We start from the raw sequence: 27,105 nt of genomic DNA on the forward strand, positions 1-27,105 counted from the left end.
GGAATGAAACGTTCTTTCAATGTATAGTGTAGGTTCTAACACTATTATGCAGAGGTAAGATTTAGTTAAGCTTGATAATTGGGTGCTCGTGATACAAACACATCTTTTGAGATGTATACGCTTGATAAACGTTTTATACTAAACCTTGTGATACAAATATACTTTATGCATACAACTATGATTTCACCAATGTTTTCGTTGACAGATTCTCTATGTTTTCTCAGGTCCTTGAACTTAGGTGATGCATGCTTCCGCACATACTTTTTGATACTTGCATTGGATGTCGAGTATATTGCATACGTGGAGCGTATTTTGGCTACTTTAAATTGTGTCGCATGTGTTTCATACAAACTTTAACCATTGTTATGTACTCGTTATGGGAACTTCTTTTGTAAACATTGAAACATCCTTTTATGAAATGAATGCGACATATTTTCGGTCAAACTTTGTTATAAAGACCTACGACACATGTAATGGGACCATACGTAGATGACGCCGTCATTTGACGATTTGTCGGGGTCGCTACAAGTGGTATCAGAGCTTTGGTTGTAGGGATTTAGAGTTCATTGGTGTCAACCCCGAGTCATAGGGTACATTGGTGAGTCTAGACTACAACCGGCATATAGATTTGACATAGGGATTACTTGACTATTTGTGCATTTATACTTGAACCCTCTTACTCATATCTACTCTTATTCTATCTTACTCTTGCGTTGTATAATTTAATTGACACGCCACCTTGACTATATGTGGTAATGTCGAATGCACATATGAGTTAGGGTAATATAATTTCCGGGATTATATTACGGTGACTCATATGAACATACCGACATCATGACATAAAGAATTTAAGGCGAGTCAAGGATAATTTTCTCTTTATCTTTATTCCATATCACGGTTAGTATTAGTTAGGATACTAACCAACAGTATTCTTTTGTTTTGAAGGAACAATGCCTCCTCGTCGTGCGCCACGCCGTGAAACACCCGAACAAGCCTTAGAACGCATGATAGCCACCGCCGTGGATGCGGCCATGGCCGGTCACTCGTCTAACAACAACAATAACAACAACCACAACAACAATAACCAAGGAGCCGGTAACTCTAGCGAAGGGTGCTCCTACAAAGCTTTCATGGGGTGCAAACCCCACACTTATGATGGAACCGGGGGACCGGTTGTGCTTACTCGTTGGTTTGAACAAACCGAGGCCGTCTTTAGCATAAGCGGTTGTCGGGATCAAGACAAGGTCAAATACTCCACCCACACTTTCTCCGGAATTGCTCTAACATGGTGGAACACCTATGTTCAATCGGTGGGTACCGATGAAGCTCATGCCCTCTCTTGGGCCGATCTAAGGGAAAAGATGATTGTTGAATATTTTCCGCGCGAAGAAACCCGAAAGCTTGAGGAAGAACTAAGAGCTTTGAAAGCGGTCGGAAACGATCTTAAAGTTTATAATCAACGCTTCGCCGAACTATCCTTGATGTGTCCTAATCTTGTTAACCCCGAATCTCAAAGGATTGAGCTCTACATGCTCGGTCTTTCAAAAAGCATCAAACAAGGGGTGATGTCATCCAAACCCGCTACTCATCAAGCCGCTATGAACATGGCCGGCCAATTAATCGAAACGGTTGACGAAATCGTAGTGCCGGCTCCTAAGGCCGAGGACAAGTCGGGTGGCAACAAAAGGAAATGGGAAGCCACTCCATCAACCAACTACAACAACACCTCCACCAAGAAGCCTTACAACAACGACGGCAAGAAGGGTTATTCCGGATCTTTACCGTTTTGCAACAAGTGCCACAAACATCATTTGGGTGAGTGTGGAATGCCGTATTGCGTCAAGTGTCACAAGACTGGCCATTCGGCCCATGAATGTAGAAATACCGCTCCCGTTGCTCAAAAGGGACCCAATGCACCAAGACCGGGTGTTTGTTATGAATGTGGCCAACCGGGTCACTATAGAAATGCATGCCCAAAGAAGAAAGCCAACCCCAACAACCGAGGCCGAGCCTTCAACATCAACACCGAGGAAGCCTGGGATGACAATGAACTAGTCACGGGTACGTTTCTTCTCAACAACACTTATGTTACTTGCTTATTCGATTCGGGTGCAGATAAATGTTTTGTGTCTAAGACTTTGGCTCCTACTCTTTGCACTCCACCACACCCCTTAGATACTACTTATTCCATCGAAGTGGCCGATGGAAAACTCTTAAGTGCCGACACATATTACCGGGGGAGTACTTTAAACATTTTGGGTAATGAATTTGAAATTGACTTGATACCCATGGAACTAGGGAGTTTTGATGTAATAATCGGTATGAATTGGATGGTCAAAAATAAATCTCACATTCTTTGCGATCTTCACGCAATCCGAATTCCTATCGAGAATGGTGAACCATTGATTGTCTATGGCGACAAAAATTGCACCGGACTCAATCTCGTTTCGTGCCTTAAAGTTCGAAAGCTACTTCGCAAGGGTTGTTTCGCGATTCTTGCTCACGTTAAGAAAGTCGAGGCCGATGAAAAGTGCATCGAAGATGTGCCAATTGTTAGTGACTTTTCCGATGTATTTCCCGACGAATTACCGGGTCTTCCACCTCATCGACCGGTTGAATTTCAAATCGATCTTATTCCAGGAGCCGCACCCGTAGCGTGTGCACCGTATAGACTCGCTCCATCCGAATTACAAGAATTGCAAAGTCAAATCCAAGAGCTACTTGACCGTGGTTTCATTCAACCTAGCCATTCACCATGGGGCGCTCCGATTTTGTTCGTCAAGAAGAAAGACGGATCCCTACGAATGTGCATTGATTATCGTGAACTAAAGAAATTGATGGTTAAGAACCGATATCCCCTTCCTCGCATCGATGATCTCTTTGATCAACTACAAGGTTCTCGTGTATATTCAAAAATCGATCTCCGTTCGGGTTATCATCAACTAAGGGTTAAGGGGGAAGATGTCTCCAAAACCGCTTTCCGGACTCGTTATGGTAGTTATGAATTCCTTGTCATGCCTTTTGGTCTCACTAACGCACCGGCGGTGTTCATGGATCTCATGAACCGCGTGTGCAAACCTTACCTCGACAAATTCGTTATCGTGTTCATCGATGATATTTTGGTCTATTCTAAAAGCGAAGAGGAACACAAAGAACATCTCCGACTCGTGCTTGAACTCTTGAGAAAAGAACAACTCTATGCCAAGTTCTCCAAGTGTGAATTTTGGTTGAAGGAAGTTCAATTCCTCGGTCATGTTGTAAGTGATCAAGGCATTAAAGTCGATCCCGCGAAAATCGAAGCCATTAGTAAATGGGAGGCTCCTACTACTCCTACTCAAATTCATCAATTCTTGGGTCTCGCCGGATACTATCGTAAATTCATCAAGGACTTTTCCTTAATCGCTCGCCCTTTAACCGCGTTAACTCACAAGGACCGAAAGTTCATTTGGTCATCCGAACAAGAAACCGCTTTTCAAATCTTGAAAACTAAGCTAACCACCGCTCCTATCTTGTCACTTCCCGAAGGCAATGATGATTTTGTTATATATTGTGATGCCTCGAAAAACGGTTATGGATGCGTATTAATGCAACGAAAGAAAGTCATTGCTTATGCCTCTCGACAACTCAAAGTCCACGAACGAAACTACACGACACATGATCTTGAACTCGGTGCCGTCATCTTTGCACTTAAGTTATGGAGACATCATCTTCTTGGTACCAAAAGTACCATCTTTACCGATCACAAAAGTCTCCAACATATCTTCGATCAAAAGCAACTAAACATGAGACAACAAAGGTGGATTGAGACCTTGAACGATTATAATTGCGAGCTTCGTTACCACCCCGGGAAGGCAAATGTAGTGGCCGATGCCTTAAGTCGAAAGGAAAGAGCGGTGCCTCTTCGTGTCCGAGCTTTGAATATCACCATCCACTCCAACCTTAATAGCCAAATTCGGGTAGCCCAAGATGAAGCTCTTAAGGACAACAACATCGCACGCGAACTTTTAAACATTCTCGTCTCCCGATTCGAAGTTAAGGAGACCGGACTTCGATATTACGCCGGAAAAATTTGGGTGCCTAGATATGGCGATCTACGAAACCTCATCCTAGACGAAGCCCACAAATCGCGATACTCGATTCATCCCGGCGCCAATAAGATGTACCATGACCTTAAAGAACAATATTGGTGGCCGAACATCAAAAAGGAGGTTGCTAGATACGTCGCCAAATGTTTGACTTGCGCTAAAGTCAAAGCCGAACACCAAAGACCGTCCGGGTTACTTCAACAACCCGAGATCCCGCAATGGAAGTGGGAAAGGATCACGATGGATTTTATCACCAAACTACCGAAAACGTCGGGCGGTTATGATACAATTTGGGTCATTGTTGACCGTCTCACCAAATCCGCGCACTTTCTCGCCATGAAAGAAACCGACAAAATGGAGAAACTTGCACGACATTACATTAAAGAGATTGTAACCCGACACGCAGTACCGTTATCGATTATCTCCGACCGAGATGGTCGTTTCGTTTCTAGATTTTGGCGTACGTTACAAGAAGCGTTGGGAACGCGTTTGGACATGAGCACCGCATATCATCCCCAAACCGATGGGCAAAGTGAACGTACAATACAAACCTTAGAGTATATGTTACGAGCCTGCGTTGTTGATTTTGGAAAAGCTTGGGACAATCACTTACCTCTCGCCGAATTCTCTTACAACAATAGTTATCACGCGAGTATTAAGGCCGCACCTTTTGAAGCGTTATATGGTCGAAAATGTCGCTCTCCTCTTTGTTGGGCCGAAGTGGGTGACGTGCAAATTTCCGGGCCCGAACTCATTCACGAAACCACCGAGAAGATTCTTCAAATCCGAGATAGGCTTCGGACGGCCCGGAGTCGTCAAAAATGCTATACCGATAAAAGACGCAAAGACCTCGAATTTCAAGTCGGTGACCACGTCATGTTAAAAGTCGCACCTTGGAAAGGTGTCATCCGTTTTGGGAAACGTGGGAAACTAAATCCGCGGTACGTTGGTCCTTTCGAAATCTTAGAGCGTGTTGGGACCGTTGCGTATCGTTTGGATCTTCCGCCTCAACTAAGCTCCGTCCATCCTACTTTTCATGTATCTAACTTGAAGAAATGTCTTGCCGAGCCCGATATCGTCGTTCCTCTCGAGGAACTTACTATTAATGACAAACTCCATTTTGTGGAGGAACCGGTTGAAATTGTGGACTACGTCGAGAAGGAATTGAAACAAAGCCGGATCCCGATTGTTAAGGTCCGTTGGAATGCCAAAAGTGGACCCGAGTTTACTTGGGAAAGAGAAGATCAAATGCGAAAGAAACACCCTCATCTATTCCCGGTTCCGGAAACGTCAGATTCCGAGGAAGAAACAACGACCACTACGCCTACCTAAATTTCTGGACGAAATTTCTTTTAAGGTGTAGGTAATGTAACATCCCGCCTTTTTCCGTCAACTTTTCCGTTTAACTATTTTAAACTCCGTTATATGTTTATAACATCTTCCGTTAATACGCGTTTCAATTATCTTGTTTTAGGTAATTTAACGCACCCGATTGCAACTTGAGGGACTTGTTTCGCCAAGACACCAAAGTGGTGACTAGCCACTTGACTAGTCAAACTCTTCCACCTCATTTCTTAATTTAATTTTTCCTTTTCATCTAATACTTCCACCATTCTTTAAATTCATCAAAAAGCAATTCCTCATCCAAATTCGTTCAAGAAGGATTCGATCAAAACAAATTACATATTTGAACTCCTCGTGATCTCCTCTTCGATTCCATACCGATTTCATCAAATTTGGGTAACTTTCTAAAATCACTAATATTATGTGTTCTTGAGATTTTTGAGTTAAAAGGTTGTTAATTAGTGTCTATGGCTCAAGTCTAGTATGATTATGTGTTTTGTATGCTTGTTCTTGCTATTTTGATGTAACTAGTTCATATTGAAAGTTCACATGCTTAATCTTGAATTTTGAGTGTTCATATGTTGTTTGATGCTAAGAGTTCATGTTTTAATCTTATTCCTAGTGTTACTAGCTTCGTTATGATGTATGGTTTGGTTAAAGAAACCTTCTAAACTTGATTATGAAATTTGGTGAATTTGAGTTAGGGTTTCATGAACTAGAAATGGACTTTTGATGCTTTAAATGACACGAAATGCTAATTGTAAGTGTTAGGTTGTGTTGTATGCTTAATTACCTTCGAAACGGCATATTGTTCATGTAATTTGGTTACCAAATCATTAAATGGCATTTATGACTTGTATGCATTGAATGAGGAACATTAATTGTGGTTTTTGGTTGTTGTAAGTGGAAATTTGATTGATGATATGTGTTTAGTTGCATCCCTCGTCAAAATACCTTTCCAACGATGTATGATAGGCATTATAAGTGTTTGCGGGTCAAGTGTTGTGTTAGAATTGGTTTTGGCTCGTGCATACTTGTGGAAAAGCAGAAACAGACCTGCCCAGTGGGTGGCGCGGCGCGCTCCTATACCTGCGCGGCGCGCCAATAGGCCTGGCCAGAATCTGCTCAAATTGTCCCATTTCACGCGAAATGTTTGACTAGCTATTGACCTCCGATTCACATGAAACTTGTTTTAATACACTTGTATAAGAATAATTAGCATAGAAAAATAGTCCGGGACCCGACCCGAACATGTTGACTTTTTCGTTGACTTTGACCCGACCAAGTTTGACTTTTTGTCAAACTTAACCAATTAATTATGCAATCTTTCTAACATGATTCTATACTTGTATCTTGCATGAAACTTGACAATTTGCTTCACATGCTACATAATCGAGTCGTGTCGAGCCACAGGACTAATTGAACATCTTTGACCCTGCGTGACTATCGTTATTGATACAACCTATTTGTTTAGGTCGAGACTAGCACTGTTCTTTGCACGTTTACTTGTCGGAGTACTAATACACTCTTGCAATCAAAGGTGAGATCATAGCCCACTCTTCAAACACTTTTATACTTTAAAAATCGTGGGATGAGAAAACATATACAATACATACTTACATATACTTTTCATACTTTAACGTTTTGAATACTATACAAAAGCAAAGATACATACGAGTTAGAACGAAAAGCCTCAAGTCCAATTATCATTAGTTACACTTGTAGGGTGTAAGCGAGAAATTATGTTGTGTGGCCATGCGGGTTTAACGAACCCTCATTCGAAGGAATGAAACGTTCTTTCAATGTATAGTGTAGGTTCTAACACTATTATGCAGAGGTAAGATTCAGTTAAGCTTGATAATTGGGTGCTCGTGATACAAACACATCTTTTGAGATTTATACGCTTGATAAACGTTTTATACTAAACCTTGTGATACAAATATACTTTATGCATACAACTATGATTTCACCAACGTTTTCGTTGACAGATTCTCTATGTTTTCTCAGGTCCTTGAACTTAGGTGATGCATGCTTCCGCACATACTTTTTGATACTTGCATTGGATGTCGAGTATATTGCATATGTGGAGCGTATTTTGGCTACTTTAAATTGTGTCGCATGTGTTTCATACAAACTTTAACCATTGTTATGTACTCGTTATGGGAACTTCTTTTGTAAACATTGAAACATCCTTTTATGAAATGAATGCGACATATTTTCGGTCAAACTTTGTTATAAAGACCTACGACACATGTAATGGGACCATACGTAGATGACGCCGTCATTTGACGATTTGTCGGGGTCACTACAATCTTCAACAACCAAGATCACTTGTTTTAATTGTCAAAAAGGACACCGAAAGTCGGAGTGTCCCGATTTGCGGTGTGATCAAGTTAAAAAGCTAGAGAAGGCGGCGAGTACGGCTAGGGGACGTAACTACTTGATGACTAATGATGAAGCCAAGCAATCCAATGAAGTTATCTCAGGTACTTTCATGGTTAACTCTAAACCGACAAGGACACTATTTGATAGCGGTGCTAATTTGATAGTTGTCTCAGGTAATGGCCCCAAGTGGGGGAGAGTTAATTATTCATGGCGATAAGCGAAGGAGACTCGTACCATTATGCGCTTCTGCACGGGCGCAACGTTTCCTTAATAGTGGTGGCATGGTTTTTCTTGCCCATGTAATTGATATTCGTGAAGTGCCACCATCCATTCGTGAAATTTGTAACAACCCATCTTTTTCCGTTTACTTTTCGTTTAATTATTTTAAAGTCCGTTATTTAATTATAACATCTCCCGTTTACTCTAGCGTATTTAAAATTATTCACGCACCTGCTTTTAAACTCGAGGGACCAACTTTGCTAATTGACCAAAGTGGTAACTAGGTCAAATGGTCAAAGTCACCTCCCACCACTCATTTTCACCTCCCATTTTCCTTTTTCTTTCTTACTTCCATTTTCTTCCATTTCTTCATAATCAAAGAATCATCATCTAAATCGAATCTAGTAAGCTAACATCAAAACAAATTACATATTTGTGATCTACTACTCAAGACCTTTAATTTGGTACCAATTTCATTACTTAGGGTAAGCTTTTCAAAAACTCTAGATTTCTTGTTCTTGGTGTTCTTGGCTTAAAAGTGTGTTAGTTAGTCTCTATGGCTCAAGTCTAACATGAATATGTGAATTGTTTGCTTGTTCTTGTCATTTTGGTGTAACTAACATGAACTTGAAAAACTGTTTGTTTAATCTTGAGATTTGGTTGATTAAATGTTGTTAAATGTTAAAGTGTATGTATTTAATGTGTTACTAGCATCACTAGCTTCAATTTGGCATGTAGATTGACTTAGAAAGACTTCATTAACATGATTGTTGAATTTATGATTTTTGATTAGGATTTGGTAGTCTTAAATATTAAATTTTGATGCATTAAATGCTTTGTAATGTTGTTGGTAACTATTTAGTTGCAATGTATGCGTAATTACCTATGAAACGGTGTATTGTATGTGTGCATTTAATTCCCGAATCATCAAATTGCATTTATGAACTTGAAGCATTAATGATGAACATTCAATGATCATTCAATGTGGATTTGGTTGTGGTAAATGATGGATTTGTTTGATGATATGTGCTTAGGTTTATTCCTCGTTAAAATACTTTTCCAAATATGTATGATATGCGTTTTGAGTATTTTCGGTTCATTAATTGTGATTTGGTGAAATTTGGTTCGAGTCTTAAACACATGAAAACTGCCCAAAAATTTTGCCCAGGTGACACCCGCGACGCGGGCTTCCTAGCTGTGGTGCAACTTAACACAGACCCAGATGGTCTAGAACCATCAGAACCCTCGACCTTCAAAATCCCTTTTAGCCTGCGGCGCGCCCCTCTGGGCCGCGGCGCGACTTAAGCCTGAAAAGTGGGCTGTCCAAATTTTCATTTTTTCGTTTAATTCTAACTATGCTACGCACCTCCGATTAACATGTAATTTGTTCTAACATGCTCATATATGATTATATAACTCAGAAAAATTGTCCGAGACCCGACCCGAACGTGTTGATTTTTTCGTTGGCTTTGACTTTGACCAAAGTTGACTTTTATTCAAACTTAACAAATACTTTGTTTAACCGTTATAACCTTTCTTTTATACTTGATTCTTGCATGAAACTTGACAACTTGATTCACATGCTATATAATCGAGTCGTAACGAGCCATATAAGTAATTGAACAACTTTGACCGACCGTATTTTACCGTTATTGATACAACCTACTTGTTTAGGTCAAGACTAGCATTCGTTCTTGCACACATTTATTTTGCGAAGTACCTTTTTACTTGTGCACTCAAGGTGAGATCATAGTCCCACTTTTACTCTTTTACACTTGATGAGAAAACATAAACATTTCATTTTACAAAGTGAACACAAGTACGAAAACAAACATTCTACGTGCGAGTTAGAACGAAAAGCCTCAATTCAATTATCATTAGTTACACTTGTAGGGTGTAAGCGAGAACATATGTTGTGTGGATCCATACGGGATTGACGAACCCTCATTCGGACGGTTCGCTTCCGTTGGTGAATGAAATATATTTTCGGGTATAGTATAGGTTCTAACATTATGATGCAGAGGTTCGTATACAGTTAAGCCTTGATAATTAGGTGCTCGTGATACAACAACTTTTAGAATGGTTTACTATTATTTTAACGTTATAAATCTTGTGGTTCAATATTTCATACTTACTAAACCTATGATTTCACCAACGTTTTCATTGACAGATTTTCTATGTTTTTCTCAGGTCCTTGAATGCTAAGTGGAACATGCTTCCGCACACTATTTTGATACTTGCTTGGATGTCGAGTATACATGCATACTTGGAGTGTCTTTTGACTTTACTTAAATTGTGTCGCATAGGTTTCATTTGTACTTAAATGTTGTAACTTAACTTGTTGTCGAACTACTTTTATAAACCTTGAAACACCCTTGCATTTGAAATGAATGCAACATATTTTGGTCAAACTTTGTTTTAAAGACTTATGACTACGTAACGGGACCTAAGTTGACGGCGCCGTCAATGATGATTTTGGCGGGTCGTCACATGTGGTATCAGAGCATTGGTTGTAGGGATTTAGAGTTCATTGGTGTCAACCCCGAGTCATAGGGTGCATTAGTGAGTCTAGACTACAACCAGCATATAGACTTGAAGTAAGACTTGCTTGACTACTTGTACATTTATACTTGAACTCTTCTATTCATATCTAACTCCTATTCCATCTTAATCTCACGTTATTTAATTTGATTGACACGCCATCATAACCTTGTGACGACCCAGAAATTTCCGACCAAATTTAAACTTAATCTATATATGTGATCCCGACACGATAAGCAAAATCTGTTATCATGAATCTCAAAAAATTTTGAACTATTTTCAAACATTCATTTGACCTTTGACTATTCCCGACGATTTATGAACAATTGTGTGTAAATAAACATGTAACTAAATATAGATATATGTAAATATAAAAATAAGTGTATATATTAATTTGAATTAATATAATACCATTTAATCATTTGAATTAAATATGTAAAATAATTTACAAGATAAAAAAAAGTTGTTATTAAAAATAAAACTACTTAAAAATAGATAGTAGTTCTATAAAGAATTTTTATGACATGTATAATGGAGTATATATATATATATATATATATATATATATATATATATATATATATATATATATATATATATATATATATATATATATATATATATGTATTATATATGTGATGACCCAGAAATTTTTGACCAAATTTAAACTTTATTCTTATATGATTTCGACATGATAAGCAAAGTTAATTTAACTAAGTCTTAAAATTTTAAGAACTGTTTACATGAATACATTTGACCTTTGACAATTCCGACGATTCACGAACAATTGTGTAAATAAATATGTATATATATATATATATATATATATATATATATATATATATATATATATATATATATATATATATATATCTAAATATAAATATATATAATTATGTGAAATAATAAAATACAATTGAAACATTTGAATTAAACCATATATTAGATAATACAGATCTATGTATATATATATATATATACATATATAAATATATGATTCCTAGGAAGAATTATTATTATTATAAGTATATTATAATATATATAAAATTTATAAATAACAACTAATCAATAAAAGTTATTATGTAATATATAAGATATAATCATTAAGAATTGCATGATTAACAATATATAACATCAATGTATTAAATTTAAGTATTAGTTAAAGTATAGTTGTTATACTGGTATATCTACTACTGTCGTTATATATTAATTACTAATATCAATGTTAGTATTAATTCTATTATTATTATTACAGTTATAATTGTAATTAATAAAATTTTAATAATTTTAGATATGATCACAACTATTATTATTAATATCACTAAAAGTTATCATTTGTATTTAAAATCATTATTATCATTATTTTTTTTACTACTTCTAATCATTATACTTATTAGTATTTTTTAAAAACAATATCAATATTATTATTAATATAATTATTATTGATTTTTAAATTAATTATGAAAATGATAAAGTATGATGAATTATAGGAAAATGGTTGCATATCGATATCCGCTTGATTTACTGTCTGAGAAAAGTGATTCAATTGAATCTTCATTATAATAAGTCAATAGGGTAAACACAAAAGCAGTTACCAATCTAATTCACCTTTATGACTTTCTTTTGTTTTATTTTTCTTCTTTTTGTCTTCCTGCTATTTGTATGGACCCTTTTCCCACTAAAAGCCTAGCCGAATAATTCTATTATAGAGGACTTAAAACCACTCGATTATATCCATTTTATCATAAATTATCCATTACAATTTCGTTTAACAGATACAAGGCTAATGAATTATACAGAAAATTAAACCCAAGTCTAAACCAATCGGCTACCTCCATGATCACCAAAATAGCCATTGTAATTCACTACTGCAAACTGCTGCTGTAGCTGCAGTCACTTTCTGTTTCAATCTCCAAAATACAAGACAAATCACCACTAACAATCAACTTGCAAACCCATAACTTGCTATCACTCATCTGTGTGTACTACTTCTGTCAAGACTGCTACTATACTTCCTTTTCTTTCGATTAATACTACTATGACAGCTTCCACGATCACCTTGAAATCACCATAACCATTTCTGTTTTGTTCCAACAAACAAACCACCAATTATTTAGTCTCTCTACATATAGATATATATATATATATATACGCATATAGATATATAATCAGCTCAATCAAACCACCACAACCCTACCAATTAAAATATTATCAAACATCACACATACCTAACTATTGTTTGAATCTTCTTGTTTCTGGTTCAGTTAGACAGTCATTAAATTAAACATCCATCGAATCATTATCATCAGACGATACTGCTATAATTGTTTATCCCGGTTCCGGTCAAAACAAACCAACCTCACCTTCATTTTACAATCACACAACCCCAACCTTGTTACCTATTATTGAAAACAACTATGATTCATTATTTCCTAAATTACTTAATTAACCAAATACTCACTTGACAAGCTGCTGCTGCTGCTACTACTACGCTAGGTGACCCTCTGCCGTCTGTCAAGTTCACCACTTCAACTGCTAGATTCATTCCTGTCTTCCTGTCAAAAGTAAGGATTCAAGAAGATGTGAGTTCACACGAGCCCACTTCCATACAAAAGGCAAGTCGAATGGCTCATAAACTCATAAATCAGATTGAGGGAAGAATTAAAGAGCAGGCGGCCGAAGAAGCCAACACGAAACAACTCAAGAGGAAGTGGGAAGAAAACGGTGAAAAGAGTCACCAGTACAACAACAATAACAATTACAACCACAATTGCAACAACTATCCCAACAACCGCAACAACAATCGCAACAATAACCGCACTTATTTCCTGAAGATACGTCAACACCTTCAACTACTTAAAATTTCGGGACGAAATTTATTTAACGGGTAGGTACTGTAGTGACCCGAACTTTTCCATGTTTATATATATTAAATGAACTTTTTATTTACATGATTAAGTGTTTCCAACATGTTAAGCAATGAAACTTGTTAAGACTTGATTAATTGAAATAGGTTTCATATAGACAATTGACCACCCAAGTTGACCGGTGATTCAGGAACGTTAAAACTTGTAAAAACTATATGATGACATATATATGATTATATATATAGTTAAAATGATATTATGATAAGTAAGTATATCATTAGGTATTTTAACAATGAGTTATATACATAAAATTGAGTTTATGGAATTAAGAAAGTCGAAACGATATATATAACGATTAATAATGCTTACTTTTGCCTTTTGTATTATTGTTAGATTCAACCTTGTTACCTTGCAAACCCACAACTTGCTATCACTCATCTGCGTGTACTACTTCTGTCAAGACTACTGCTATACTTCCTTTTCTTTTGATTAATACTACTATGACAGCTTCCACGATCACCATGAAATCACCATAACCATTTCTGTTTTGTTCCAACAAACAAACCACCAATTATTTAGTCTCTCTACATATAGATATATATATATATATATACGCATATAGTTATATAATCAGCTCAATCAAACCACCACAACCCTACCAATTAAACTATTATCAAACATCACACATACCTAACTATTGTTTGAATCTTCCTGTTTCTGGTTCAGTTAGACAGTCATTAAATTAAACATCCATCGAATCATTATCATCAGACGATACTGCTATAATTGTTTATCCTGGTTCCTGTCAAAACAAACCAACCTCACCTTCGTTTTACAATCACACAACCCCAACCTTGTTACCTATTATTGAAAACAACTATGATTCATTATTTCCTAAATTACTCAATTAACCAAATACTCACTTGACAAGCTACTGCTGCTGCTACTGCTACGCTAGGTAACCCTCTGCCTTCTGTCAAGTTCACCACTTCAACTGCTAGATTCATTCCTGTCTTCCTGTTTAAATCATAATAAAACACACCAAATAAATTAATTTATAAATGTCACTTCTAAACGATTACTTCTACTGCTCTCTGATGTTTCTATATTTCATTTCTGTTATCAACAATTGAATCAAACAGATAAATTACATCATAATAAACCTGGATGAATTAATTACTATGTTACAATGAACGAAGATGGTTGATAAAAATATAAAAATTTATTTAAATAAATAAGTAAATAAATAACAAGAACATCATTTACCTAATCGATCAATTACTGGACCAAACATAATCGATTGATGATGATGCAATCACTGTTACTACTCGCTGCGATGTTTAATCATTCTTCCTAATTTGAATAGACACAAATCGAACACCAATTACTGCTTTGATTGTCTGTGTTATTCAATAACGATGATGAATAGGATTGATGATGACGGTGGAACGGTGATGATGATAAATCCATGACCTATTGAACACCAACGATTGTTGTTAGATTGATTGATTTGTGATGAATCGAAGAACCCCTAAATCGTGTTATCATCTGTGTGTGTTACTTCTGCTATTCGATCTAATTTGGGAGAAACAAACCGCGTGTTTTTATTTATTTATTAGGTACTCCGTATTATTATTATTATTATTATTATTATTATTATTATTATTATTATTATTATTATTATTATTATTATTATTATTATTATTATTATTATTATTATTATTATTATTATTATTATTCTTATTATTTTTATTATTATTATTATTAGAATTATTATTAACAATATTATCATAAAAATGATTATTACTAATATTACTATTATTATCATTAATATTATTATCAGCATAATTATTAAAAATATTAGAAGTATCATTATTATTAAAATTTCATTATTATTACTATAATCATTACTATTAAAAATTATTATTCTACATATAGCTATTAATACTTAAAATTATAAAAATAATACAATTTAACATTATTAATATTATTATTATCATGGTTATTATTACTATAATTATTATTATTATTAAAAATAAATACTATTATTACTATTAGAAGATAATACAACTTTTTATTTAATATTATCAATTTATCAAATAACTAATAAAACTATACGCAATACATTTAACTTAACAATATTAATATTTTCTTTATATAAAATAAATGTATCTAATTTATTAAGGAAACCTATAAATTTTTTATATAAAATCCATATCACTGATTATATATATAAATTTCTCCGATTACAATTATACGTGTTACTATATATACTTGATATAGGTTCGTGAATCCGAGGCCAAACCCTGCATTGTTCAGTTGATCAATATTGTCATATGTATTTTTACTACAAAATACATTAGGTGAGTTTCATTTGCCTTTTTACCCTTTATATTTTTGGGCTGAGATGCGCAATTTTGTCATACATGCGCAATTTTTATAAATGTTTTACGAAATAGACACTAGTAATTGAAACTACATTATATGGGTGAATGATCGAAGTCGAATATGCTCCTTTTGCTTGGTAACCTAAGAATTAGTAAACCGATCTACTAATTGACGCGAATCCTAAAGATAGATCTATTGGGCCTAACGAACCTCATCCAAAGTACCGGATGCTTTAGTACTTTGATGTTGTTTTTATCGTGTCCGAAGGATTTCCCTGAATGATAGGGGATATTCTTATATGCATCTTTTTAATGTCGGTTACCAGGTGTTCACCATATGAATGATTATTTTTGTCTCTATGCATGGGACGTATATTTATGAGAACTGGAAATGAAAATCTTGTGGTCTATTAAAATTATGAAATGATCGATTATGATAAACTAATGAACTCACCAACCTTTTGGTTGACACTTTAAAGCATGTTTATTCTCAGGTATGAAAGAAATCTTCCGCTGTGCATTTGCTCATTTTAGAGATATTACTTGGAGTCATTCATGACATATTTCAAAAGACGTTGCATTGGAGTCGTCGAGTTCATCAAGATTATTACTAAGTCAATTATAGTTGGATATAGTATGAAATGGTATGCATGCCATCAACTGTCAATGTAATGAAAGTTTGTCTTTTAAAAACGAATGCAATATTTGTAAAATGTATCATATAGAGGTCAGAACCTCGTGATGTAACCAAATGTAATTTATTCGTCCAGATGGATTAGGACGGGTCACGACAATATATAGTTATTAAATATTACATAATTAGCAATATGTAATATTAATATATTTACAAGTTAAAAGATAGTTGATATTACTTATTATTAATACTAATATCAGTATTATTAAAATTGGATACATTTAATTACTAATATTTTTGATATCTTTACCACTTTCATTATTATTTATATTAATATTAATATTAGTAATATTAAATTTTAAATTTTAATAAATTTAAGATTATGGTTATAAAAAAAATACTTAAAATATAAATATTACTATAAGAATGATTAAATTTATTATTTAGTTGTAATTTAAATATTATTAGTTATTATGATTAATGATCATATACATACATATGTATATGTATATTTTTAAGTGCGAAAAGCTACTTTAGGACAAAGACGCGAAACTGATGAGCCGCGGTAAATGCTAATGAATGCGGTGAGATTACGCGGAATATTAAAGAGTGCGTAGGATTCTCGCAGTACTTGTGCGGAATGGCTAAGTGCGCGCACATCTTACTTCCGCGCATATCTCAAACCTATAAATAGGGAGCTTGGCCTCTCATTTTAGGTTGTTGATTCTGGAAGGATTGCCCTAGCCATATTGATCTCTCTCGTGAGTTTGCCCGAGACTTGATCTTTGTTGGTTAAGGTAATTTACGAAGACCGGGACATGGTTGTTGATCGTTTAGCACTTAACGAAATATGACAATAAGGTCCCAAAACCATAATCGACATCCATTATAACCCCTAATTGCACTCAATCCTTGATTAGCCTTTATTGTATAATCAAGGATTGATCAATTTGCGCCATCCTAATTCTAATCGTGTTAATTTTCTTTATTATGTCACAGGAAAACGTAATCTCTTTAACAAAAGTTGTGAGCTAAAAAAAATGACGAAGCAACAAAAGCTTTTAGCTACCAAAAAGGTTATAAATGAGACGAATATGAATTTGAAGGTGCACAAAGTGCGGAACACTTTTTTGAACAAAAATTCACCACAAAATATACAAAAGGTGCAAGACATGAAAACAGTAAGCACAATACACAAGAAGAAAGGGTTTAAAAAGCGAAAGGCAGCAGAAATGCTTGAAAAATGGCAATTCGCGCCCATTACTTTTCCATTTGAGCAAAACCGTGATATGTATGACGCACCGCTAGTCATATCGTGTAAGATCGCAGATAGTGGAATAACAATTATGAAAATACATGTTGACACTGGTAGCAGCATAGATTTGATATACGAGCAGTGTTTTCAACAATTGCCAGAATGTATAAAAGAGGAATTGAAGCCAACCGCGATATCTTTATCTGGTTTCGCGGGTGAATCTGCCTGGCCTATGGGGCAAATATCATTAAAAATCGAGTTGCATGATGAAGTAGATGTGAAATTAAAAAGGCAAGCGCAGTTAGATTTTTATGTTATACGCGCTGCTTCACGTTATAATGTGATGACCCGGGAATTTCCGACAAAATTTAAACATAATCTTATATGATTCGACTCGATAAGCAAAGTCTATTAAACCGAGTCTCATTATGTTTGAACTATTTCATGATAACATTTGACCTTTAACTATTTCCGACGATTCACGAACCTTTAATTGTAACTAAGAATGTAAATATAAATAATTATATATAAAACTAATTATATTAGTATTAATGAACTATTAAGTAATTTTGTTATTATAAAAGATAACATTTAATAACTAAAGATTTTCATTTTGAATATATATAGTATATTGTATATAAATGATTCAAACATATTTTACCAACGTTATCAAAATATTAAATGTACAATGTTATACTTTGTAGTTAATTGTTTAATATACATAATTAATCATCTACTCAACATTTAAAACATGATTTTATATATATGGTAGTATACATATATACATAAATATAACTATATATATATGATTTTATACATAATTATTATATTATGTATATGTAGAAATTTATAATATATCTATGATGAAATAATGTACTATTTTAATAAATATATATAATACTTACATATATAAAACATTTATATTTTTCATAATTACATACATAAGTATAATATAATTAGTATGTAAATAAATATTATAATATATTTATATTAAAATGCATAAATATATAATATTCAGTATATGTTACAATACATATTACATAATTATTAAATATTACATAATAATATATGATATTAATAAATTAAATTTAAATACAAATATAGTTGTAGTAATGTTATTTGTATCGTCAAATATCAATATTTGTATTCATAATATCACTTTATATCATATAAAGATGAAATTGGATGTATAAATTAGATTATTATTACTAATATTATTATTATCGATAAAATATTAATATTATCATAATTAGTATGGTATTATTATTATTATTATTATTATTATTATTATTATCATTTTTACAATTATTATTATCATTAATATTATATTTATCATTATTATTAATTTTATTAATATTATTAGATATTAATAGTATTGTTATTATATATTATTATTATTAATTAAAAAAACAGTAGGGATCTATATTATACGCTTGACCTCTGTATCCTTTATCTCTATTATTATTATTTTTTTTGTTTCTTTCCTGCTCCAAACTCGTGAACCTGTGTTGACATTTTCTCCATTTTTTATCAACCGATCTCTATTATTACAAAATGATTATGTATAATTGCAAATCAAATAAAAAGGAAATCCAATGGGATTAAAGAGCACAGCGATATTTTTTTTTCTTCTTCTCTGCACGCTCCAATTTTTTTTTTCTCTTAATTCAATTTCGAATAAAGTTTCAAAATCTAAAAATGCAGAAAGGTTAGAAATCTTTCTTTGAATCTATCTGCAAAATCTCAACTCTCAAATCTTTATATCGATCTTGAATTTTGAAGTCAAAGTTTAGTTTAAAAAAAGTCAACAATTGTTCTTGAGACAAATTCGCGTTCGTGTATATGTTTCTGATCAAATTGACGATTCCAGTAGTTTTTATACATGTTTAGAAAACTATTTAGTGTTATAAACATTATCTATAATGTTATCTATTAGGAAATCAATTTTTTTTGTTTTGTTCCAAGAACCGACGCTGCAGTAGGCCTTTAGTGTTTTTTTTTTTTTATTTTAGAACCCAAATTATTTTTTTTTCTGTAATGTTTTGAAGCTTTAAAAGGAACCCTGATTTTTTTTTTTTTTTTGGTTATTGATGTTTTGTTGAATCCATGAGACTTGTGGAGAAGAAGAGGAATAGAAGAAAAACAGTTTATATATAAAATTTAAATTCGATATTAGTACAGAGAATCAGAATTGGTGGGATGGTCGAGAGTGTTTGCGTGTGAGCATGTGGTCACGAGATCGAGTCCAGAGGACGGTAGTTTCTTTTTTTTTTTTGAAACTCTTTTCATGTGAGGTAGTTTTCTTTTCTAATTTTATTATTGTTATTATATATTAATTATTATTAGTATTATTATTATTATTGTGATTGTTTTGATTGTTATTGTTATTGTTATTATTAGTATCATACTTGTTATCATATTTGAAAGTATTATAGACATTACTATTATTATTATGATAGGTATTAATAATATTATTATTAGTAATAAACTTATCATTTTAGTATTTTATCATCATTAGGATTATGATTATGATTATCATTATTATTATTATTATGAAGGAAATAAAAATATATTATTATCATCAATATTAGAATTTGTACCGGTTTATAAATAATAGTATCATCAGTACATTTACAATTAATAATATCATATTTATCAGTATCATCATTAATATTTACTAGTATTATTATGATTATCATTTATCATTTTATAAATATTAGAACCCTTATTATTAACATAAGTATGGTATTAGTATTAATATTATTTTAGAGTTATTATTATTAGTATCATTAACAGTTATCATTTTCATTTTTTTTGCTATTAGTATTATCATTATTAATAAAATTATTATTATTATTAGTAAATCATTATTATCTAAATTATTATTTTAACAAATAAATCTTTTGTACACTATATATATACTTATGGTATATACTAGGATTGTATTAATAATTCACATAACAAACTAATAAAATTTCATAAATACAATACTAACCACAAATATATGTATATAAATATATTAATGTCACTATTTATATAAACGTAAATCATTATAGATATATATACATAAAATCGATATATATATAAAATATAACTTAAAATATAATATAAGTATACGTTTTAAAATAAAGGTTAGAATAAATTCTACAAAACTATAATATATAAATAATACATATTAATAAATGAAATTTTGTAACTTACATTATACGTATTAATATATACACAATTGATATAGGTTCGTGAATCCGAGGCCAACCCTGCATTGTTCAATGACGTCATATGTATTTTTACTACAAAATACAGTATCATGAGTTTCATTTGCCTTTTTACCCTTTATATTTTTGGGCTGAGAATACATGCGCAACTTTTATAACTGTTTTACGAAATTGACACAAGTACGTGAAACTACATTTTATGGTTGGATTATCGAAGTCGAATATGCCCCTTTTTATTAAGTCTGGTAATCTAAGAATTAGGGAACAGACACCCTAATTGACGCGAATCCTAAAGATAGATCTATCGGGCCCAACAAGCCCCATCCAAAGTACCGGATGTTTTAGTACTTCGAAATTTATATCATGTCCGAAGGAGGATCCCGGAATGATGGGGATATTCTTATATATGCATATTGTTAATGTCGGTTACCAGGTGTTCAATCCATATGAATGATATTTTTGTCTCTATGCATGGGACGTATGTTTATGAGAAATGGAAATCTGAAATCTTGTGGTCTATTAAAATGATGGAAACGATTGTTTAAGTTAAACTAATGAACTCACCAACCTTTTGGTTGACACTTTAAAGCATGTTTATTCTCAGGTACGAAAGAAATCTTCCGCTGTGTATTTGCTCATTTTATAGATATTACTTGGAGTCATTCATGGCATATTTCAAAAGACGTTGCATTCGAGTCGTCGAGTTCATCAAGATTATTATCAAGTCAATTATAGTTGGATATATTATGAAATGGTATGCATGCCTGTCAACTTTCGATGTAATGAAAGTTTGTCTTTTCAAAAACGAATGCAATGTTTGTAAAATGTATCATATAGAGGTCAAGTATCTCGCGATGTAATCAACTGTTGTGAATCGTTTATAATTGATATGGACTTCGTCCGGATGGATTAGGACGGGTCTTCACAGTTGGTATCAGAGCGGTGGTCTTAGCGAACCAGGTCTTGCATTAGTGAGTCTAACTGATAGTCGTTAGAATGCATTAATGAGTCTGGACTTCGACCGTGTTTGCATGTCAAAAGTTTTGCTTATCATTTAGTGTCGAAAAATTATTTGCTTATCATCCTTAAAGTCTAAGACACGTCTTACTGCCTTTATTGCATAGACAGTGTATAGTTAAATTCATATCTTAGCGTATCTGTTATTGTTACCTTTGCCTGACAGCTTCCGTAGATTCCTCCGTAGCTTATGGGATTTTAGTATTATATATGCATATGTAAATTATGTATTGCAGGGTACTAATCTACATCCTATAATCTATTTCTTATCGAAAATCCTTCATCTGATCGTACGAGATGAATCCCTCAACCAGTTCGAGTCCATCTGATTTCGATAGCTATTTCGATAGTTATTCCGACAGCTATTTCGATATGGATTTCCACTCGAGCTCCGAAAGCAGAGTAACCGGAATGAATCGATCAATTAGCCATCATCTATTCTGAATGAATTGGAGATGGGTTCGTAGTCGACTTAATCAATGGAAACGCGAAGAAGGCGATCATTTCCACTAACCAAATTCACCTCTTGACAATGGACCTAAAACGTTTACCGGCGAACCTGTTCGAGACACCATTTTCTCTCTCATTTCCAAAGTATCTCATCACGATCATATACTATCTCAGATTCTAAACCTCATTCATCCGCTCGTCCGAACCGACAATCATCCCGGTGTAATAGAAGAAGTTAACGAACTTCGCGCATAAGTTGTAGTCTTGGAAAATATGGTGCAAAACGTACCAGCTTCATCCAAATCACCGGCACCAACGGTACCACCAACAACCCAAATTTCAATATCACATGCCTCAACATCTCAATCTATACCTCGAGTATAATCATCATTCTACATGACATTCTACATCAGTTATCTTCGTTCGACATGGTGATTATGTAATCTCTAATGTTTTAGAGATTATTTATTCTAGTTCCAACTGAAAACTAAATGAGTTTAATATCATGTTAACTCATTAAATTCATGATTACATCTGAAGAAAATATATATGTATATATGTTTTCATAAAGATTGTAATTAAAAATTCTTTTGTACAAACTGTTAATAATAAAAATATTTTAACGGGTAGGTAATACCCGAGGAATATTTAAATTTCACATTAATAAGTTACACTGTATATTCTTCGAATCTGATTCAACAGTTATTCACTATCCTATTTACAACCACCGGGATACTTATCCGTTCACCAAAGAATAACTATTTTCATTCAAATTCAATTTCATATTTGAATTTTGACCTATCAGAATCCAACAAGTGGCATAATGAAGAAATAATGGACACAATAAAAATTGATTAGAAACAGACTAATTAACAATATTAAATTTTATTAAGAAACCACGCTAACAAAATCCTAGCTAACTGTTCCTAGCTAACTGTTAATTCCGTATTACATTTTATTTATCGCAATTTATTTATCGCAATTTATTTTATCGCAATTTATATTCTCGCAATTTTATTTATTGTCATTTAATTTCTGTTATTTACTTTACGCACTTTATTTATCGTCATTTAATTTCTGTTATTTATTTTACGCACTTTAAATATCGGGACACGTATACAAGGTTTTGACATATCATATCGACACATCTATATATATTAATTGGAATCACCATAGACACTCTATATGCAGTAATGATCGAGTTCTCTATACAGGGTTGAGGTTGATTCTATAATAATATATATACTTTGAGTTGTGATCGAGTCTGAGACATGTACACGGGTCACGATACGTATTAATTAATTCAAATATTATATATTAAACTATATATGAATGATTGCACTGTCAACTGTGGACTATCGACTGTGGACTAATAACATTGGACAATTAAAATGAATTAAAATATTGAATATAACATATGAAACTAAACAATTCTTCAAGTTTGCCACTTGATTTCGTCTTAAACCTCATTTGTATCTTCACGATTACATTCTGCGTTCAAACCTTTCATGATTCTTGAAAACACCTCAATCGATAGGATGAATCAACCGCACTTCATCTACGGAAGGAAAGATTTATGCATATAGTTATGCACCTGAGAAACTCTCGGCAATTGAGTAAAAGTTCAACACGTAGCCGCGTCAGATCCTTTGGCATTTATTAACAAAAACAACTTTGCGATCCCTTTTCAAAATTAGCCAATTTTGTCACAACTCCAACAAGTCAACTTCGACTTTTCGTACGAAACAACCTTATTATAACATTTATATATACGCGTGCTCTTTTATTGTTACCAGGTAACCTTTCATATTCCATCATATTACCATCAGCGTTTAATCATCTAAAAACACAATTCTCCTGAAACCACCTCGGATTAATAACCGATGATTCATATATCATAGCATTAAATGCAGAGGAAACAGAAAAATGGTAGATGGTCTAAACGGACAAAAGTTTGATGATAAAGAAAGGAGTGTTAGGAACGCTCGATAGAAAATTGGGTATTGAAAAACAGATTGAGTTACCCATGAAGGAGACCAAGGACAAATACAAGGACCAAATCCTATATTCAAAGGATTCAGGTAATTCTGGATCCGTTGAAATCTTTAGAGAATATCTTGCTCCGAAGTCATGTTAAAATCTTGCGGAAAATCTTTCTCCATCAACCGTCGAACTTAGAAATTCCAAAATATCATCATCAATATCTTTGATATTTCTGAGGATATTTTCATAAATATTCTCGTCCGAAATTATATACCTCTTCGTGCTTCCTGTGTATCAATATATTGGAAACATTCAATAGAAAATATAGTACCGAAAAGCAGATTATGCGAAACTATGAAGAAAGCCGTGGATAAATCACAAAGAATAAGTTTGACTTCAAAGAATCCAAATAATTCAATGTCTGCTAAAGTCTATAGTGAATAACTTGCTCCTTACTCTAAACCCTTGCAGACAATAGTTTCTATCATCCTCTGATCTTTAGATATTCTGAGATATTATCGTACCTTTCATTATAAATATCCTCCATATTTCTGGAGATATTTTTATAACTATTCTTGTCTGAAATCATTAATCTTTTCGTGCTATCAGTATTACATCATATAGAAACTGTTAGTTTCTATATTCTGTAAATTTTCAAGCTTAAAATATGAATGTTATTGTAGTAATGATGGGAACTGATGCATGAGTTAGTATAATATAATGACACTTGATCAACGTGATTATATTACAGTAAGTCATGCTGAGTTTCTAAATGAAACGTGATGATTCACAGATCATAACGTCATCATGTGCCATGTTACATAACTCTTTCATCCTACTTAACTCCGTAACAAATCAAGAAAATGTATTCTTGATGGTTCTATCTTCCGTGATGTTGATAAATTTGAAAATCAAATCGTGCTATCACGTTCCTTCATGCTTAGAACATTATAATCATTCGAAACTCTATATCTATAAATTCTGGACCATTATTCGCTTGACTTGAAGTCGGGAAGAGAAAACAAAAGCATAGAGCTTTGAAATATAAGGGAGAATATAAAGTCCGATAACAACACATAAATTACAAACCGTGTATATCAATGTTTATCGCAACATAAAGACACGGGAGAATTAAAAACATTATAATCCCGAGGGCGAAGTAGAAGAAAGCAGATTCCTCTGGTGGAAGTTGGAAAAGGAGAATGATTGTTGCAATAGTAAGGATGAGGACAAGGATCAGAACTGGATTAATCATTTTCAGAATCTTTTGGATGTATGAACTAAGAAAGAAAGTATAAGAATGGTGAGAATAATGGAAAGGAAGAGCTTAATTTATACTGGAAATATCAGACGTAGTAATCGGGGCAGATCACCGTATTTAATTAAAGAGATCTTAATTTCCATAAATCCCGAAGAATCAGATTTTATAGATCTTCAAGATTTTCTTTAAATCCCTTAAATTCCGGAATTCAACCAAGGCAATGTCAAAAGTTAAGACGCGCCTTATTTTCTAAATTCAAACCTGACTACGTCAAAAGTTAAAAACAAATCTTTGTTTCTCATTTCATCCTTTTGTGAATAGCTTCATTCGCACTCTTCGAATAATTGAATTATTTTTATCCATATTACTCAATGATGATAAAACTCAAGTTATCAACTCATATTCGTCAGGAAAACATATTTATTGTTAGCTATGACGACCTCACTCAAATTTCGGGACGAAATTTCTTTAACGGGTAGGTACTGTGATGACCCGGGAATTTCCGACAAAATTTAAACATAATCTTATATGATTCGACTCGATAAGCAAAGTCTATTAAACCGAGTCTCATTATGTTTGAACTATTTCATGATAACATTTGACCTTTAACTATTTCCGACGATTCACGAACCTTTAATTGTAACTAAGAATGTAAATATAAATAATTATATATAAAACTAATTATATTAGTATTAATGAACTATTAAGTAATTTTGTTATTATAAAAGATAACATTTAATAACTAAAGATTTTCATTTTGAATATATATAGTATATTGTATATAAATGATTCAAACATATTTTACCAACGTTATCAAAATATTAAATGTACAATGTTATACTTTGTAGTTAATTGTTTAATATACATAATTAATCATCTACTCAACATTTAAAACATGATTTTATATATATGGTAGTATACATATATACATAAATATAACTATATATATATGATTTTATACATAATTATTATATTATGTATATGTAGAAATTTATAATATATCTATGATGAAATAATGTACTATTTTAATAAATATATATAATACTTACATATATAAAACATTTATATTTTTCATAATTACATACATAAGTATAATATAATTAGTATGTAAATAAATATTATAATATATTTATATTAAAATGCATAAATATATAATATTCAGTATATGTTACAATACATATTACATAATTATTAAATATTACATAATAATATATGATATTAATAAATTAAATTTAAATACAAATATAGTTGTAGTAATGTTATTTGTATCGTCAAATATCAATATTTGTATTCATAATATCACTTTATATCATATAAAGATGAAATTGGATGTATAAATTAGATTATTATTACTAATATTATTATTATCGATAAAATATTAATATTATCATAATTAGTATGGTATTATTATTATTATTATTATTATTATTATTATTATTATCATTTTTACAATTATTATTAT

The sequence above is a fragment of the Rutidosis leptorrhynchoides genome, chromosome 2 (assembly GCF_046630445.1).
Source record: "Rutidosis leptorrhynchoides isolate AG116_Rl617_1_P2 chromosome 2, CSIRO_AGI_Rlap_v1, whole genome shotgun sequence".
Classification (NCBI taxonomy): Eukaryota; Viridiplantae; Streptophyta; class Magnoliopsida; order Asterales; family Asteraceae; genus Rutidosis; species Rutidosis leptorrhynchoides.